The sequence below is a fragment of the Chrysochloris asiatica genome, unplaced genomic scaffold (assembly GCF_000296735.1).
Source record: "Chrysochloris asiatica unplaced genomic scaffold, ChrAsi1.0 scaffold00196, whole genome shotgun sequence".
In the NCBI taxonomy this organism is placed as follows: Eukaryota; Metazoa; Chordata; class Mammalia; order Afrosoricida; family Chrysochloridae; genus Chrysochloris; species Chrysochloris asiatica.
In genome coordinates, this window is record NW_006408714.1 from 2753807 (window position 1) to 2769022 (window position 15216).

The window sequence follows — 15216 nt, forward strand, 5'->3', positions numbered from 1 at the left end:
CTGATGCCACATTTTTCTTCATAGAACCCAGCTTCTCGGATTATTTGCTCAGCATACAGGTTGAATAAGTATGGTGAAAGAATACAACCCTGTTACACACCTTTCTTAATTTTAAACCATTCAACGTTCCCATGTTTTGTTCGAACAATTGCCTTAAAATACTGATAGCAACCCAAAACATTAGCTATATTCAAAACATTAGCTATATTCACTGTCCTCTGTTGTGGATCAAAATAGTTAAAGAAGGAAGCAATATCACCAGGAAGTACTTGACACTATTCACTAATTAAACATGTTTGCAGAATTATAGCATTCCTCAAATGCAGGTATATATTACTTAATGTCAGGCCCCAATAAGACCAGTGTCAAAATGTTTTCTTTTGTTTTTAATTAAAGGCAAAACAGTTCTCCTTTTGGTTTGTATTTTCCCCAAATGATTTAAAAACCACAAGTCCAGACTCCTGCAGCACTTTACCCAGGGTGGAATATAGGTAAGTGAGGCAGAGAACTGGGTTTTTGGCACTGCTCTCAGGCTTTGTCTGCAAGGTAGGTGGTGATAAGGGTAAGGATTATGGGGTCCAGATGGCTCCTGCTGCTCAGGTGGGTGGAACAGTGCTCTGCTGCCTTCCAGCGGGCTTCCTTTTGCACTGTTCCCACCTCTGCCCTCTCAGGCACCACTGCTGCTGGTGCTCATTCTTCTGCCCTCTGGCAGCAGCACAAATGAGTACAACCAGAAGTGGTTTCCCATAAGATTATGGAGTTAGCACACTTCCAGATCACATCACGTCCTGTTCTATGTAATGTATTGTGGACATTGTGGCGATGTGAGTTACGGTGCTGGATTGTAAGGTCGGTTTGAACTGCAAGGTCAGAGGTTCAAGTTCACCAGCGGCTTCTAGGTAATCCTATATAGGTTCACTATGAATTGGAACCCAGGGACTCAATGGCACTTAATAATACTGACAAAGAGTGTTCATGTTCATGTCTATCTAAGCACTTGTTAGCACCAGAAATTTTTTTATAACAAATGTATCTTTAAATATAAATGAATTAATGGTATATTGCTTATGTTAATAATCTGCTTACTCCCAGATCTAATTCCTGAATCCTCACATTTTGAGTGTTTAGTATCTGTTATCCTTAATTAAAACTTAACTGCAATAAAATATATATATATATAATGAAAATATATTGGGATGTCAAGGCTAGATTTATATAAATGTTAAACAAGGACAAAACTATTATAAGACTGCAACATGCAACTCTTCAGGACCTAGAAATTATTTAAAGAACCCAGGCAGCATACAGAATCATGAACAGGGTTGCTAACTTCAAGGTCAGTAGTTTGAATCTACCAGATGCTCCATTGGAGAGAGGTGAGGCTTTCTACTCTGTAAAAACTTATAGCCTCGGAAACCAGATGCAGGGTCACTATGAGTTGGAACCAACTTGGTGGCACACAACCACCAGCACCACTAGAAATTATTTCAACCATTTCAAAAGTATTAGCATTTTGAGACCAGAGTGAGGTATAGAATACAAGAAATTTTAAATCCTGGAAAAATATGTATTCCTAGCAGATGATTAGAAAACATTCTAAGGTACCCTCACTGTTGTTAGGTGCAATCAAGTTGGTTCCAACTTATATAGAACTTAAACACAACAGAATGAAACACTGCCCAGTCCCGAGCCATCTTCACAATTGTTGTTACACTTGAGTCCATTGCTGTTGTCACTATGCCTAGCCATCTCATTGGGGGTCTTTGTCTTTTTCACTGACCCTCCTCTTTTTCAATCATAATTTCCTTTTCCAGGACCTGGTTCCTCCTGACAATATGTCTGAAGTATGAGAGACAAAGTCTTGCCATCTTGGATTCTAAGGAACATTCTGACTATACCTTTTCAAACACAGATGTATTTGTTCTTCTGGCAGTCCATGGTGATATTAATATTCTTCTCTAATACCATAACTAAAATACATCAATTCTTCTACGGTATTCTATATTCATTGTCCAACTTTCACAAGCATATATCTATTGAAAATATCATTGCTTTGGTCAGTCATATCTTAGTCCACAAACTGACATCTTTGTTCTTAAATACTTCAAAGTGGTCTTGTGCAGCAGATTCGCCTAATGCAATATGTCATTTGATTTCTTGACTGCTGCTTCCATGAGAGTTGATAATGTATCTGAGCAAAATGAAGCCTTTGGCAAATTTTAATTTTTTCTCCATATATCATGACATTAGTTAGTGGTCCATTGGTGAAGATTTTTTTTTTTTACTTTACATTGAGATGAAATCCATACTGAAGTCTGTGGTTTTTGATCTTCATCAGAAAGTATCTTAAATCCTCTTTGCTTTCTGCAAATAAGGTTGTATCATCTGTATATCACAGGTTGGTTAATGCGTCTTCTTCCATTCCTGATGCCACATTCTTCATATAATCCAGCTTCTCAGACTTTTTGCTCAGCATGCAGATTGAATAGATATGGTGAAAGAATATAATCATAGCACATACATTTCCTGATTTAAAAACCTTCATTGTCCCTTTGCTCTGTTTGAATGACTGCCTTTCGGTCTATGTACAGGTTCCTCATAATGTTCTGGGATATCCATTCTCCACAATGTTGTCGATAGCTTTTCATGATACACATAGTGAAAAGCCTTTGCATAGTGGTGGTGGTTGGTGGCTGTGTGCCGTGGAGTAAATTCTGACTCATAGTGACGCTGTACAGCGTTTCTGAGGCTGTAAATTTTTACTGGAGCAGAAAGCCTCATCTTTCACCCATGGAACTGCTGGTGGTTTCAAACTGCTTACCTTGAGGTTCGCAGCCCGATTTGTAAGCATTACACTACCAGAGCTCCTTTTGAATAGTCATTAAAGCACAGGTAAACATCTTTCTGGAATTCTCTGCTTTCAGCAAAGATCCATCTGATGTCAGCAATGATATCCTTTATTCCACGATCTTTTCGGAAACTGGCTTTAACCTCTGGCAGTTCATTATCAATGTACTCTTACTGCCATTGTTTAATTACCCTTAGCAAAATGCTAGTTGCATGCAATATTAATGATATTGTCCGATGATTTTCACATACCATTGGATAACATTTCTTTGGAATGGACACAAATAAGCATCCCTTCCAATCAGTTGGCATTTCAACAGCTAGCTTCCAAATATTTTAGCTTAGATGAGTGACTGCCTCTGATAGTCCATTTGTTAGAGGATTTAAATTTGAATTCCATCAATTCCCAAAACTTTGTTTTTAGCCAATGTCTTCAATGCACCTTGAATTTCTTACTTCAATATCATTGGTTCTTGATCACATATTGGAATAACTGAACATGGATTTTTTTTTTTTGGGGGGGGGGTACAAAGACTGTGTAATCCTTCCATCTTCTTTGAATACTTTCTGCATTATACAATAGTTTGCCCATGTTATTATTGTTAAGTGTCGTCTAGTGTGTTCCAAAGCACAGCAACCCTGTATAGGGTTTCTGAATAGTGACTGGTGTACTTTAACTGCTGATTTTTCAGTTCAAACTGATTTTGTAGTCCAGTGCATTAACCCACAGCACTATACCAAGGCTGAATTTTTTCTTCAGTTCTTTCAGCTTGAGAAATGTTGAGCGTGTTCTTTCCTTTTTGTTTTCTAACTCCAAGTCTTTGAACATTTCTGTATAATACTTGACTTTGACTTCTTGAGCTGCCCTTGAAATGTTCTGCTCAGCTGTTTTATCTCCTCAGTTCTTTCATATGTTTTAGCATCTCTGTGTTCGTGAGTAACTTTCAGAGTCTCTTCTGACATTCATTTTGGTCTTTTCCATCTTTCTTTCCTTCTTAATGACATTTTGCTGTCTTCCTGTATGTTCTTGATGTCATCCCACAACTCTTTTGGTCTTCTGTCTTTAGTGTCTAATGCATCAAATCTGTTATTTAGATGATCTATAAATTCAAGTGGAATATGTTCAAGGTCATATTTTGGCTTTCATCAACTTCTTATCATTTCTGTCACCTTTGATTGAATATGCATATGAACAATCTGCCCCTGGCCTTGTTTTGGCTGTCGATAGGGAGTTTTTCTAAACCTTCTCTTCCCACAGATGTAGCGAATTTGATTTCTGTGTATTCCATTTGGTGAAGTCCATGTGTATAGTCATCTTTTATGCTGTTTAAAAATGGTATTTGTCATTAATAAATCATGTATTATTTGTTGTTGTTAAGTGCCCTCTAGTCACTTCTGATTCATAATGTCACAGTATAATGTTTCTGAAGAGTGGCTGGTAAATTTGCAATATCAGATTAGCAGTCCAAACTGACCGTGGTCCAGTGCTTAGATTACAGTGTCACACAGCCATTGATCCTGTAAAATTCTCTCATGTAATTTCCAGCATTGTTTCTGTAACCTAGGCCATACTTTCCAACAACTGATCCTTCTTCTTTGGTTCCAACCATTTCATTCCAATCACAATTATCTATTCATCTTGATTGCTTGTTTGATCAATTTCAGACTAATGAAGTAGGTAGAACTCTTAAATTTCATTATCACTGCCAACTGGTTTGTGTGTAAATTTGAATAATGATGGTATTAATCGATCTTCTTTGTAGGCCTACAGATATTATCCTATCATAGAAAGCATTATACTTTGAGAAAGATCTTGAATTTTTTTTTAATGATATATATGACTCCTTTCCTCTTAAATTTGTCAATACCACCATAGTATAACACATTACCATCAGATTCAAAATGGTCAGTACTAGTCCATGTCAGCTCCCTACTGCCTAGCATATGGCTCTTTATGTGTTCCATTTTATTTTGACAACATCCAGTTTTTCTTTAAAGGCATCCTTTGTACATTCCATGTTCTGATTATTAATGGATGGGTACAGATGCTGTACCAAAAGGAAATTCAACCTGTATGCTGAGCAAATAATCCGAGAAGCTGTGTTATATGAAATAAAACATGGCATCGGGATTGGAGGAATACTCATTAAGAACCTGAGCTATCCAGATTATACAATCTTGCTTGCTAAAAAGTGAAGAGGACTTAAAACATTTACTGATGAAGATCAAGGAGCACAGCATTCTGTATGGATTACATTTCAATGTTAAAAAAAAAAAAAAATCATCACCACTGGACCAATGAACAACATTCTTATCAACGGAAAAAAGATTGAAGTTGTCAAGGACTTCATTCCTCTTGGAACAACTATCAACACTCACGGAAGCAGCAGTCAAGAAATCAAACGACGTATTGCATTAGGCATATCTGCTGCACAAGACCTTTAAAGTGCTGAAGGGCAAAAATGTCAGCTTGAGGACTAAGGTGCACTTGACCCAAGCAATGGTATTTTCAGTAATCTAATATACATGTGAAAGCTGGACAGTGAATAAGGAAGACCATAGAATAATTGATGCATTTGAGTTATGGTGTTAGAGGAGAATACTGAAAGTACCATGGGCTGCCAAAAGAACCAATAGATCCATTTTGGAAGAAGGGCAGCAAGAATGTTCCTTGTAGGCTAAGATGGCCAAACTTCGTCTCTCATACTTCAGACATACTGTCAGGAGGGACCAGTCACTGGAGAAGGATATCATGTTTGGTGAGGTGGAGGGTCAGAGACAAAGAGGAAGACCCCCAACGAGATGGATTGGCCAAGTGGCACCATCATTGGATTCAAGTGTGGCAATAGTAGTGAGGTTGGCGAGGATTGGGCATTGTTTCGTTCTGCTGTGCATAAGGTTTCTATGGGTCAGTACTGATGCGATGGCACCTAACAACAACAACAACAAAGCACAGATAAAAGCCCTGCCAGGAATATGTCTTGATTTAAACAGTTTATCCTAAGGATAGTACTAGTTGCTTTATCAATTTGCTTTTTTTTTTTTTTTTCTTCAAAAGATAGCCAAGCATGTTAACATTAATTACCCCCTTTTTTACCATGTCACAATACCTGTATCCCAGAGACGTGTTGTTCCAAGGTTGTGTATACATCATTATTTACCTCTGTCGCATGTATCCCATGCAAACATATCATTGTTTTCCCATCAGCCTGTTCTTCCATTCCTCTCCCCTTTCTTGTGTATTGCTCCCCTCACCAGCACCCAAACTATCCTGTGTCTATTCCCTACCCTGTGCTCCACCTTCCCCACCCTCCACTCACCCAACCCCCACATCCCAGTAACCAACAAATAATTCTTCCCCCTACGTCCCCCCACTCCCCGGCTTTAATAGGGGTTCTTTTTCTTAATCTTTTACAATAGTGGTGCTATGCAGTAATTCTCCTTTTGTGACTGACTGATTTCACTCAACATAATGTCCTCAAGGTTCATCCATGTTATGTGACAGCTTACAGCTTTCTTGTTGTTCTTCAAGGTAGCATAATATTCCATTGTGTAGAAATAGTTTTTTTATCCATTCTTCAATTGATGGGCACTTAGGCTGTCTCCGTTTTTTTGCTATTGTAAACAGTGCTGCTATGAACATTGTTGTGCATATATCTACTTGCATTATGGCTTCTAGTTCTTGTTGGTAAATACCAAGTACAGCGATTGCTGGATATTAAAGTACTTCTATTCCCAACCTTCTGATGAAGTGCCATAATGCTTTCCAGAGAGGTTGGACCATTTTGCAATCCCACCATCAATGCAGGAACTTACCAGTCTCTCCACATCCTCACCAGCATTTATTGTCCTCTACTTTTTTGATCTTTGCTGTTATTGCTGGTGTGACATGGTATCTCATTGTTGTTTTGATTTGCATCTCTCTAATGGCTAGTGATCATGAACATTTCTTCATATGTTTGTTGGCTGCCGGTATCTCCTCCTTGGTGAAGTGTTCATGTCCTGTGACCACTTTTTTTTCTTTGTTAAAATTTTTATTGTGAGGTTTGCATGGGAGAATATCAACTTTACACTCAGTTTCATAGCAATGATTACAATCCCCTCAACGCATCATCATATAACCCCAAAGGCTACACCACACAGGCCCATCCACACCCAACCCTGGCCACCAGCACACAGCCTTTCTCCCTCCCTGAGTCCAGTGTCCCCAGCTGTTCCATCTGTCCACATCAACATCTCTGTCTCAATCCCTGGCCTCATTGCCTCTCTGGGTAGGGTCCTGCTCTCCCCTCTTTTCACTTGATGGTCCCAGGGACCTCCACTCCTGGGCTTCAAAATCAATCACTCTCATCCTTTTGTCAAAAAAACATCGGCCTCTATACTTCCTAGCCTCGCAGTCAGACCTGATAGCAGTTATTCACTATTGTACTACAACAGACTTATTCCCATTTCCTTTCACCAGCCTGGTCCCAACAGATTGGAAATCATTCAGTGGTGATTCTACCTTCCCCTACCCCATCTGAAACTAGACTCCCTCTTGAAAGTTTGTAAGACAGTCACTTCTTGCCTTTAGAAGCACCCCCATCTTGGGTAGCCAATGTCTATGTTGTCCATCCCTGTCAATCCTGTGTACCAAGAGTGTGGGAGTGATCCTCGCTGTAAAGATTTGTTTCCTTTTTTGAGCTAATATATCCACAAGTGTGGAGCTCTGGTAGCATAGTGGTTATGAATCGGGCTGCTAACCTCAGGGTCAACAGTTTGAAACTATCAGATGTTCCGCGGGAGAAAGATGAGGCTTTCTGCTCCCTTAAAGATTTACAGCCTCAGAAACCCTGTGCAGGGTCGCTATGAGTCGGAACCGACTCCACGGCACATCACAACAACAACATCCATAAGTATAGGTAAAGTTCATCAAATTGTAGCAGGTTGCTCTTTTTTTTCTCTCCTCTTTTTTATTCTTCTATTCTGTTCACCCAGTCACCGAAGCCAGGCCAAGTGGGTACTATCTGCAAGTGTGGGTGTTCTTGTGGGTGTTCACTTCTTATCAGCTGGACACTTCACTCTCCACTCTAGTCCTCTGTGGCCATGTCATTGCCTCTGGACCCAGGAGTCCCCGGGTCTTGCTGTACTGCTGTCTGTGCCCATTTGTTAATTGGGTTATTTGTATTTTTCATGTAGAGGTGTTGTAGTTTCTTACATATTTTAGAAATGTATCCCTTATCCAATGTGTCATTGCAAAAGATTTTTCCCATTCTGTGGGTTCCCTTTTTACTCTTCTGGTTAAGTTTTTGATGCACATAAGTTTTTAATTTTTAGTATGTCTCAATCATGTATTTTGTCTACTTTTGTTTCTGTAATTTTTAAAATGTTTGGTAGTCTGTGTATTCCCTGGATTAGTGCCCTCACATTTGTCCCTATTCTTTCATTGATGGCCTTCAGAGTTTTGGGATTCACATATAGGTCTTTAATCCATGCTGAGTTGGTGTTTGCATGAGGCCTGAGGTAAAGGTCTTGTTTCAATCTTTTGTATATCACTTTCCAGTTCTGCCAGCACCATCTGTTGAAAAGACTATCCAGTCCCCATGTGATATGTTTAGGTACTTTGTCAATAATCAGTTGGTTGTATGTGGATGGGTTAATGTCTGGATTCTCGATTCTGTTCCATTGATCAATGTATCTTTCATTGTACCAAGTTGTTTTGACCACTGTAGCCATGTAATAAAATTTGAAGTCGGGGAGTGAGAGGTTTCCAACTTTATTCTTCTTTTCAATCAGTGCTTTGCTTATCCTGGGGTTCTTTCCTTTCTATATAAAGTTTATAAATGTTTTTTCCATCTCTTTGAAGAATGTCATTAAAATCTGGATTGAGATTGCATTATATGTGTAAATTGCTTTGGGCAGTATTGACATTTTCATAATGTTAAGTCATCCTATCTAGAGCATGGTACATTCTTACATTTTTGTAGGTCTCTTTTGGTTTCTTGTAGTAGTGTTTTGTAGTTCTCTTTATATAGGTCCTTTCTTTATCTGTACATTTAATCCCAGATATTTCATCCTTTGGACAGCTATTGTAAATGGTATTGCTTTCTTTATGTCCTTTTCAGCACTGTCATTTTTGATATAGAGGAATCCAATTGATTTTTGTATGTTGCTCTTATATCCTGCCACTTTTCTGAATCTACCAATGAGGCCTCGTAGCTTTTTTACTGAGTCTTTGGGGTTTTCTGTATATAGGATCATATCATCTGCAAATAAAGAGAGCTTTATTTCCTTTTTGCCAATTTGAATACCGATAAGTCATAAGTCATTCCTCTTCATATTGTCCAACATGAATCTTAGACCATCTTCAGATTTTTTATCCTTTTTTTTGTTCACTCTTCTATCTTAGTGGTATTGAGAGATTTGTCTTCCAGCTCCCTAGTTCTGGCTTCCATCTCTCCTATTCTACTCCTTTTCCCTTTCAGTGTATAGTCTATTTCTGATTTTCTATTACTGATCATTTGGACCTCTTTCTGTAGGTTTTGAGTTGTTTCCAAATCTTTATCTATCTTATTTGATTGTTCTTTTTGCATTTTCTTGACTTCTTTCTTATTTTTCTCAACTCCATTGTAAAGTGTTTTGAAACATTTTATAAACATTTTCTGAATTCCTTCTCAGGGATTTCCAAGGCCTGCCCTCCTTCCAGAATGGAGTCCAGGTCTACCTCTAGGTAGTTTGTCTCAGTCATTTTATCTTGTTTCTGGACATGTGCTGATATGGTCATCTACTTTTGCTTCTTAGACATGTTTAGAGTTTATCTGTGGCCTTAATACTTAATTGAATGTGTGCTTTGGTATTTTTTATGCTTTTTGATTGCCTCCAGGTAGAGGTAATCAGGATGTGAGCTTCCCTTTTTCACTCTTCTTATTGCTTAACTCGAGTAACTTTCACAGATGTTGTCTGCCTCCCTGGTGTATGGCAGTTGATATTGGTTCTTGCCTAGATTTTGGTGTTTTATAGAGTGTGATTGTAGCTTGATTATATGGCAGCAGTTGCTGTCTCTTCTTGGGTAATATAGGGAGAGAAAGTGTTCCCCAGAGGTAAAAGAGGGAGTGTAAAACAACAAACAAACAACAACAACAACAAAAAAAAAACACAACAAAACTATATTTGATACTGTTGTCTATAATCACAGAAAGGGAAGAGGAGGGAGAGAAAAAGAAATCAAGAAATCTGTAGTCTAATACGAGTATGACTTTAATGTCCTCTTTCAGCTTCTTGCCTTCAAGGCCATACGATAGATTTCAAGATGACACTGTTGGTTGTTATGCTATACCTCAGGATTTAATTTAATTTTCAGCCTGTTTTGTTTTTAAACTCTCTTTCTTTCTCCACAATCCTTGTTCTGGCCTTTTCCTTTTAAAACAAAAGAAAAAACAGTTCAGAGTCAGTTCTTGAACTGAGAGTATCTGTGCCCATGTATGGCAGAAGAACCCACCAGTGGTGGGGGTGGGGGGTGTCCTCTCACTCAGGCAGCCCCGCTAGTCACCTGAATGGAGGTGTGCAAATAGTGTGTGGACAAGGAACATATACAAAACAAAAGAAAAGAAAATCAGAACAAAGCACAAACGACAAAGTGTATTGTCCACCTTTGCTCTGAGGTTCCCACAGCATTCTGTGGTGGGTGTGCTCCCCCATTTGGTCTCACCCAAGTTCTTGGCTCCAGGCTGCCGAGCCCAGCAGATTCAAAATAACGTGATTTCCTACCTCCACTATAAGTTCCACCAACTACAAGCCTTCAAACCCTCCAAATATTCCTAGATATGTGGGCCGGAGTCCCGGAGCTCTTCCCAGAACCCGCCTAATCCAGAATTCTGTGGTATTGCCACCGACAGTGAACTTCACTGCAACTCTACCCTATCTGCCATCAAGCATACCTCACAAGACCTTTTTAAAGTGTTGAAAAGTAAAGATGTCAGCTTGAAGACTGAGGTACACCTGACCTAAGCCATGGTATTTTCAGTAACCTCATATGCATGTGAAAGCTGAACAGTGAATAAGGAAGACTGTAGAAGAATTGATGTTTTTGAGTTATAGTGTTAGAGGAGAATATTAAAAGTACCATGGGCTGCCAAAAGGATCAACAGATCTGTGTTAGAAGAAGTGCAGGCAGAGTGCTCCTTGTAGGCTAGGATGGCCAAACTTTGTCTCTCATACTTCAGACATATTGTCAGGAGGGGCCAGCTGCTGGAGAAGAATTTCGTGTTTGGTAAGGTGGAGGGTCAGAGAAAAAGAAGAAGATCCCCAGCGAGATGGATTAGCAAAGTGACAGCATCAATAGACAGCATCAATGGACTTCTATTGTGACACTAAGGTTCAGCACTGGACTGTGAACCACAATCTCAGCAGTTTAAACCCAAGAGCTACTCCTCAGAAACCCTATACAGAGCTGCTATGAGTCATAACAGACTCGACAACACTTAACAACAACAACATATGGTTATCTTCATTTTGCGTTGTGCCCCGTCAGGAAATGAAGGTTCCACAAGCTTTACTCCATTTGCAAGCATCAACTCTACTTTCAGGAGGCAACTCTTCCCGGTTGTATATTGAGTGCCTTCCAACCTGAATGGCTTATTTCCTGAAAGTCTGACAACATTCTGGTGCTTTTCATAGTGTTTCAAGACTCAATAATTTGTGCTATCTGACAGTGTTCCACTACTATTCATAAGGTTTTCAGTAGCTAGAAGTTCCGAAGCAGTCTGCCTCTCCTTATTTTTAGTCTGTCTTAGTTTGGAAGCTGAGCTGAAACCTGTCTACAATGAGGGACCCTGCTGGTATTTAAAATACTGGTGGCAGAGATTCCAGCATCGAAGCAACACACAAGCCACCACAGTACGACAAACTGACAGATATGTTATGGATTCTAAGATATAGAAAATATAATTTGTTTATTTAAATAAGTAATCGAAGGATATAGCAATTCTTATTCTTAATGAGTCCACACTGGATACCAGCTTTTACCTTTAAAAGAATTATGTTTCTCTTAGGGCAAGTTAAACAATAAAAATTAACAAGAGTAGTGAAATGCATCCAATGAGAAGGAATAAATTACTCTGACTACAGCTGAGAGTGCTTTTTTCCTTTGTCTGTTGCGGTTTTTCATGAGGAACCCTACTTTGAAAGATTTGCGACTCTATAATTATCTTGGGAATAAAAACAGTTGTGATAGGCTTTATAAAGAGTATTTTCTACCATATCTAGAAAAACACAAATTCACTGCTTAATCAATTAATTAATTCTAAACTTTACTTTCTTTTATATTTTGGGATATGATAAAAATTCATCTTCATGTTTCATGTCATTTTAACTGTGAAATTAGCAAATACTAACATTAGAATTAACTGCTCTTATGTATATAAAACCACAACATAGTTAAAATCAAATCTAAATTATTCTTAGTCTGGAAGCTCAGCTGAAGCCTGTGTGCCATGGGGATACCCTGCTGGTATTTAAAATGCCAGTATCATAGCATCCAGCATCACTGTGACATGCAGGCTATCACAGTACACAACTGACAGAAGAGTGGTGGGAAGAAAGTGGTAGAAGTCTTCAATTGTATCATCACTGGTGAAAGTGGTTTTTGTGTAAATTTGAATAATAGTGGTATTAACTCGTCTTTCTTGTAGGCCTATGAATATTATCCAATTACAGACAGTGCTATATTTCAAGAAAGATCTTGTAATGTTCTTTTTGATGATAAATTCAACACCTTTCCTTTTCAATTTGTTGTTCCCAGCACAGTAAATCCTAGGATGTCTGTTTCAAAATGGCCAATACCAATCCATTTCAGCTCACTAATGCCTAGGATATCTATCTTTATGTGGAACATATTTTTCACATTTGAAAACTTTCAATTTCCTTAGAGTCATACTTTGTACATTCCATTTTTCAATTAGTAATAGCTGTTTGCCATTGGTTTTCCTCATCAGAAAATGAAGGTCTCAAGAGCTGTACTCTATTGATGTTTTTGTGATGAACTGTACTTTAATGAGGCAGCTCTAACCAAATCATATTTCCAGTGCCTTCTAACTTGAGGGACTCATCTTCTGCCACTATATCTGACAATACTCTACTACTATTCATTATATTATCATATTTTTATATATTATATTAATTCTATTTTTATATAATGAATATTTATGTATTGAATTTATATAATGGATATTTATATAATGAATATATAACATATTCATTATATAAATATAAATTTTAAATATAATTAAATTATATATAATTAAATTAAATATAAATAAATATAAATTATAAATAGATAAATGAATGTATAATACTATTCAATATATTTTGTAGTGCTTAAAGCACTATATCTGACAATATTTCACTCCTATTCAGGGGGTTTTTAGTAGCTACACATTCAGGGGAAGTCTGGCTCTCCTTATTCTTAGTCTATCTTAGTCTGGAATCTTCAGTGAAACCTGTCCAGATGGGTGTTCCTGCTTGTATTTAAAATACTGGTTTTAGATCTTCCAGCATAACAGCAACATGTGAGGCACCACAGTATGACAAACTGGCAGTTGAGTTGTGGAATTAAAGCATATATAATTTTGAAAAATAGGGCACATTTTTATTCTGAGACAAGGATGTTAACTTTAATTCTGCTGTATATTATTGGATCATAAGTCATATTTTCCAAACTTAAGTAGTTCTTTGGGCATTTAAAAATGGTATTTTTAATTTTATTATAATAGTGTTGAAGACCATATTATGCATTCTATTAATACTTTTCACATTTTAGAGCTTTGCTTATAAATCAATGTACACTTTATTGCTTTAAAAATTCTGTGTATCATTAAAAAGAATCTATGCATGTTGTTGAAGATTTTTCTATATATATAACAGTACAAAACTATTCATTTTATTTTTAATATTCTTAATGGATCTGCTTACCAATTTTTCCTGGGAATCCTATCACTTACAAATTTACTGATATTTAAATTATTAGTACGTATTATGTTATTAAATTATTAGTACATTATTATGGTTCTAGCTATAATCATTCCATTTTTTTTTTAATACTTGTATAAGATATCTTCCTTCATAATAACTTTGTATCTTAAAATGTATTTTTCATGGATTAATATTGCTGCATATAATCTTTATTAATTCCTAATTAGTATAATTGTATATGTTGCCCTGACCACTTTTTTTAGTCCTTTGTTTCAAATATTCAACAATTGAATTCAACCTCTTGCCATTTATAATCATTTTTAATACACTTGAAGTTTCTTTTGCTATCTCATTGATTATTTTTCTTGCATTTCATTTTAACTTCCCCTTTTTATTTCTTTTCATTGAATAAATTAAAAAAAAAAAATCTTCTTTGGTTTCTAAGTTATACATTCTAATTTTCTTATAATAATTGCTCCTAAATTAGGATTCAGAAATTTCATAATAAATTATTGCAAATTAGCACATGCCCATTTTGTTGACCTGCTTCAACCTTAACCAAGTTTGTTTTTCTTTCCTTTGTTTCTATTTTCTAAAGAGAAAAATTACATATGTAAAGACATTTACTAGGCATATTAGTCTATACAATTCTTTAAGATTTTGCAATATCTCTGCTAGATATTTACTCCAAGAGGTTATCAAAATGGATCTTTTTGTGGAAATCCTTTTGACATCTCATATGCTTTGGCATTTATTTGAATGCCAATTTAGGACTCACTTTGTGAATGTATAAGAACTCACTTTGAACTTGGTTGTTTAAAATTTTTGGCTCAACAGTACACTGTTCCTATCTTAATCCAAACATTCTACTTATCATGTCACCTAGTTATATCAAGATTCCATTTCTATTGGAAATATGCCACATCATATCATATACCAATTAAAATTGTCTATGGCTTAAATTTTTAAAACATAAAACGGATAAGGGAAATCATGTTCTGAAATCAATTATGCTTCTTTTCCATATACAGGCACATACATACCCACATGTGCTGTTGAGCCAGTTCTGACTCATAGTGACTCTGTATGGGGTATCCAAAGAGTGTCTGGTGAGTTTGAATCACCAACCTCATGGTTCAAACCAACCTTGCAGTAGAGTGCTTTATCCTACAGTACCACACCAATATACACCACGTTTGTGTATTGTTATTATTAAGTGCTGTCTCGGTGGTTCTGTTTCTCTGCTATTAATAAGGTTTTCAGTGACTAAATATCCAGAAGTAGTTTGTCAGTCCTTCTTCCTAGTCTGTCTTCATCTGGAAGCTCATCTGAAACCTGTCGACCATGGGTGACCCAGCTAGTATTTAAAATACTGATGGCATAGCTTTCGGAATCACAGCAACTCACAAGCCACCACAGTAC

General features: G+C 37.1%; 1 protein-coding gene across 1 annotated transcript in view; it reads right to left on the reverse strand.

Annotated features, from left to right (window-relative positions):
* LUZP2 (leucine zipper protein 2) overlaps positions 1–15216 on the reverse strand; it is a 797358-nt gene that overhangs the window by 399102 nt on the left and 383040 nt on the right. The window lies entirely within an intron of this gene.